Source organism: Camellia sinensis, chromosome 13 (genome assembly GCF_055761805.1).
Source record: "Camellia sinensis isolate YWXY chromosome 13, ASM5576180v1, whole genome shotgun sequence".
Lineage (NCBI taxonomy): Eukaryota > Viridiplantae > Streptophyta > Magnoliopsida > Ericales > Theaceae > Camellia > Camellia sinensis.
In genome coordinates, this window is record NC_138973.1 from 142,342,165 (window position 1) to 142,348,164 (window position 6,000).

Below are 6,000 nucleotides of genomic sequence, written 5' to 3' on the forward strand. Positions count from 1 at the left end.
TCTGAATAGCAATCAGCCACCACTCCTTCACAGCAGGAAAGAGATAAAAGAAATGAAGATAGCTAATAATCCCATTGAAATGCCTAGGCAAGGCGCTGCTAGCAGCCATCACCGAAGGGTAAATCCACATAGCATATAGGCCCAAAGATGTGCGCTGATTGCAACCATCTTCACACCACCAGACAAACCCCAACACAGTTAGCTGCCAGAGCACAATAACCAGCGGCAGACCACTTGCATCCAACGTCCAAATCCAATGACCATCCGAGATAAGCTGCCAGAAGCAATCCCACCTTACAAGCTGCTGCTTAACCTGTGCAGCATATAAGTCATACAGGAGAAGAAACAACAACCATACAATATAGGACCTCCCCTCACTCGACCCACAATAAAATAGAACTCTCCACTCAATGTAAGGGCTCCCATCACTCGACCCACATATTCTGTGCTCTCTCATTCCAGCCAGCTGGACAATGAACTTGATATACCATAAACCTGCACAAAGAATTATATAATATATAGTACATGTTAGCAAAAGAAATGTATACTTCCTCCCAACACTCAACCCACATTTACAAGATGAATTGTGCTGGCTCACATCACTCAACCCTCCCTTCATAAGCTCCAGAATTTGTGAATGTTTGGGATCCATAACAGCTGATAGAATCTAATAATAACACCATCTGCAAGACAACACAAATTATTAGTCAAAAACACTCCATATCTGCTCACCATCACTCAACCCTCAATGTAGTGAAGCTCACACCACTCGAATTCCTTTCAGCTGCAGCAGTTTGGGACTGTAACAGGATTATAGAAGGAATATTCCATTGTTCCATATACCAGTTGTCACCTGCAAAAGCTTTCACATTTTCCATAGAAAGGAGTCTACCCCTAATCATTTGGATGATAGAGTTAGTAACAACCTCTTCAGGTTTGAAGACCTTACTAAAGATTCTACTATTTCTCTCCATCCAAATATGGTAGACAGTGCAGAGAAAGGAGAGTTTCATAATCATAGATTTCAGAGATTTACCAGTGATGGATTTAGTAACAAACTCAACAAGTTCCAACCAGGGCAAAGGAGGCCAGTGGGAATTACACTTATCTTGGATAACAGCCCAAATCCTAGAGGAGTAGTGACACCTAAAGAACAGATGGGAATGGTTTTCCTCAGGGGCACAGCATAAAGGGCAGCAAGGGTTGGTAAGAAGACCAAAGATTTGGAGTCTATCCCCAGTGTTAAGTCTCTCATGGATGGCTAACCATACAATGAAACTAACCCTAGGGATGACAGGAGGACCCCAAACAAGATTAGACCAAGTAACCTTAGGGCCCTTGTCCCTCCAACAATCCCAAGCAGAGTGAATAGAAAAGGAACCATCAGAAGTCAAACTCCACACAGGAACATCGGGGGAACCAATGGAAGGATTAAGAGAAGAAGGGGTGGCCGTGATCCATTCCTGTATCTCCCATGAGTTAGGAAAAGGCCAGTTCCAAGAATCATTTGAGATGATTGAACTAACCTTAGAATTGTCAGGAAGGTTGGTATCATACATAATTCTAGGACCATACCGAAGCAAGAGCGAACCAAAGGGATGCCAGTTATCATGCCAGAGGAACACATTATCACCATTGCCAAGTTTGAATTTAATAATAGGGAAAATTAAATCCCTAAGCGATAAAAGTTTCCTCCAAACCCAGGAAGGATCACTGGGCAACTTAATACCCCAGAAACTCTTACCCTTAAGCAAGTAGGACTTAACCCATTGACACCACATTGAACACTCCCCACCCGAAAACAGATACCAAACATGTTTGGCTATAGCCGCTCTATTCCAAACCTCCATATCCTTAAAACCAAGCCCACCCTCATTTTTTTTTTTGCAAACATGCTTCCAAGCAATTTTAGCACTATGCTTTTTCAGATCCGTCCCAGACCAAAGGAAAGATCTGAGCAGATTTTCAATGTCGCGGATAACCCTCTTAGGAAGAATAAAAATAGAAGACCAATAAACTTGCATCGAGAAGAGAATAGACTGGATGAGTTGGGCTCTACCAGCATAAGATAGCAATTTATTGGTCCAACTTTTAATCCTTTTAGTCATCCTATCAACCAAAACTTGGCAGTCAGACGCTTTGAGCTTAGTGGTGATCAAAGGCACACCCAAATATTTCACAGGGAGGGAGCCCTCAGTGAATTTGGCAATTTGTAAGATGTCAGCTCTAAGCTCATTACTACAACCAGAGAAATAAATGTTACTCTTATTAGGATTAGGAGTGAGACCGGACAAGTTCCTAAATTCCTCCAAACCTTGCATGATGAGATTGACAGTCCCCGGATCCCCTCTACAGAAGATCATAAGATCATCAGCAAAACACAAATTAACAATTTTAGTCTTCTCACATCTCCAATGGAACTTAAATAGGGGGTTTCTGGATTTTTCAGCAAGAATTCTAGCCAAAACCTCCATAGCCAACACAAAAAGATAAGGGGACATAGGGTCCCCTTGCCTAAGGCCCCTAGCCCCTTTAAAGTACCCATGAAGACTACCATTGATGCAAATAGAGAATGAAGGGCTAGTCATACAAGCATTGATCCAATTTATCATGCAAGGAGGAAAGTCCATAGCTGTGAGGATGTCAATAATAAACTCCCATCTCACAGTATCATAGGCTTTCATGATGTCCACTTTCATAGCACACTTCGGAGTTTTGGAACTCCGGTGGTAACCTCTCATAATCTCTTGGGACAGAAAGATGTTGTCCGAGATTCTTCTACCCTGGACAAAAGCAGATTGCACAGGATCAATGAGGTCAGGAAGCACCAATTTGACTCTATTGGCTATTATCTTGGCAATGCATTTATAGATGGTGTTGCAGCAAGAAATAGGCCTATAGTCACCAACATTCATAGGATTAGGAATTTTGGGAATAAGGGCAATGATGGTGCTATTGATCTCCGAGAGGAGTTTACCAGAGTCAAAAAATGACTTAATGGCAAGGGTAACCTCCTTCCCAACAATATCCCACGAGCTTTTGAAGAAACCAGCTGAATACCCATCAGGGCCAGGAGCTTTATTGGCTTTGAGAGACCAAAAAACCTCCTTGATTTCAGCCTCCGAAATAGGTTTAGCCAAAAGAGCCGATTGAGAAATAGAAACCTTATTTTTCACCAACGATTTAATGCGCTCAAGACCATTGTAATCCCCCGAGATAGGGGTACCAAACAACTTGGTATAGAACTGGACAAAAGTATCATGAATATCCGTTATCTTAGAGGACTTAGTACCATCTTCCATAACCACACTCATGATTTTACCTCTATTAATGTTACTCTTAACAGACCTAAAAAAGAAGCTGCTATTCCTATCCCCAAGACCAAGCCATTGGACTCTGGATTTTTGACGAGCAAGACACTCTTCCAAGTTGCTAAGGTCAATGTATCTTTTCAGCTCCTCTCTCTCCTTAGATTGAAGCTCACAGTTCAAAGGATCCTTATCAAGGTTAATTTGAGAAAGATCCAAACTAGCCTTAGAGATGAGGACACGAGTGGACAAATCACTGAAATCTTTTTTATTAAGAAGCTTAAGGCTGGCTTTGAGTTGTCTTAACTTCTGACAAACTCTGAACATAGGGACACCACGAATATATTGAGACCAGGTATCTGAAACAGTGCTAAGAAAATCTGGGTGATGGGACCAGAAGTCAAAATATTTGAAAGGTTTCTTAAAGGAGCTACTGTCATCACTGATGTTGACCACAACAGATGAGTGATCAGAAATACCAGCCGGGAGAAAAGTAGCCGTAGACTCAGGAAACTTATCCAGCCAGGCCTCATTAACCAGAACTCTGTCAATCTTGGTGGCTATAAAAGCTCCCTCACTTCTTTTATTAGCCCATGTGAATTGGCATCCACCATAAGATAGATCAGCCAATTCAGATGCGTTAATATAAGTGTTAAACTCCTCATTTTCAGAAGTCCAGGAAGGAGAACCCCCAATTTTTTCCTGTTGGTATCTTATAGCATTAAAATCACCCAAGAAAACACAAGGAATTTTGGACTTAGCACGGGAGATGTTAAACATTTTATCAAAAAATAATTTCCTCAAAGTGTGCTTGTTTGTAGCATAGACAAATACAGCAAAGAAAAATTCATTTGTAGCCAAGTCAAGAATTTTACACAAAATATGCTGATTTGACATGGAAATCAGTTGAAGATCACAAAAATCATTGTTCCAGCACACCCAGACTCTACCAGTTTCAGTTGGTTGTGAATTGGAGAGCATAGACCAATTACCAAAACATTTACCACAAATTTTCCTCTCATTGACTTGCTTTATTTTAGTTTCCAAAACTCCTATGACATGAACATTTTCTTTAGCCACAAAATTCCTAACTTCTTTTTGTTTAGAGGGATCATTCAGACCTCTAACATTCCATGAAGCAATTTTTACAGTCATTAGGATACAAAAAGAGAGGTGACAAAAAAACAACCACAACCAACTGAAACTGGTTACTTCTTCTTCTTCCTCTGGCTGCTGCTACCTTTGCCAGAGGACTTGTTCTTTATGTGCTGGTTTACCTGAGACACAGTAGGTGACTTCTTAACCTCTTTCAGAGCTGACTCTATCATTTCAGCAGCATTTGGTATAACCAGCTCTGTAAGTTCAAAAAGCTTCTTTTGAAATATATCCACATCACTACTGTCAGAGCTGGTTTCTTCCACAGAGGAACTTTTCCCAGCCGAATCCTCCTGTATCACTTGAGTATGAACTGGATCTGCCTGTGGTTCTACACCTGAAGTGGGTATAGGCTCCGTATCTGTTTCAGGGGATCTGCCTGGATCTGCCTGTGGTTCTTTCTATTTTCCTTTTTCTTTTCTCTAACTTCTCATCTACCTATCAAGAAGAATGTTTCTCCCCAAGTTTCTCCGGCCTTCTCCATCGTTCTCTATTTTATCCTACGAACTAATTAGCTTGGGCCAATAATTCTTTCATTAGCTTAAATGGCCCGGTTTAACTCAAACAAAACCATGCTTAGCCTGTAAGAAAGAGAATTTTATGAGTAATTGTAACTTAATGATATTAGTTTAACTTAAACACGTCATTTAAGGTTTTCTAAATCTCCTACGTGTTCAATTTCTCAAATCGAAAAGGATGAATTTCAATTCTCTTTGATTTTCTTCCTATTTCTCTTTCTTTTCTCCACCGCCTCTCAAGAAGAATTCAGAATGTTCAAAAGCTGTCCTTTATTTTCATTTTGTTCTACACCTACTATAACTACATACTTATTTTGCCTACTCTAGTGGGATGTACTAGGGACTATGTTTTGTTACTCACAGCTATTTACTGGATGCATCATCAGATTGCTGGTTTCTCCTCCAGCGCACTTTAGGAATACTGTTACACTCCGTGTGGGTTACGCTTCAAGACTATGCTGATTCAGATTACGGTGATTTCTGGATGGGTAACTTTGGTTGCTACTTTCATTATTGGCGTTTGATATTTTTGGATGGGTGGCTCATAGCTATTACTTTGTTTCATTATTGATTTTAGATAGTTCTTCCGCTGATGTTCAATAGCTATTTCTCTTTGATATAGTGTTTGAACATCTTACGTCTGGATTCAGTCGTGCTTTTCTTGGCTTTGCTTTTCTTTCTCTCGTGTATAGCTTTGTAGGGCCTGGGGCATGCCCCTTGTAATCTTGTTTATTCTTCTGTTTTATTTACGACTTATTCACCCAAAAAAAGAACGTTTGTCTCTAACTTTCTCCGTCCTTCTCCATCCATCTCTATTTTGTTCTAGGAACTAACAAGCCACTAATTGTTCCATTAGCTTAAGGGGAAAGTTTAACTCAAGAAAGAGAATTTTCTGAGTAATTTTAGCTTAACTATATTAGTTTAACTTAAGCACCCTATTTAGGGTTTTCTAAATCGCCTACGTGTTCAGTTCTCGAGTCCATATGGATGAATTTGAATTCTCTTTGATTTTCTTCCGA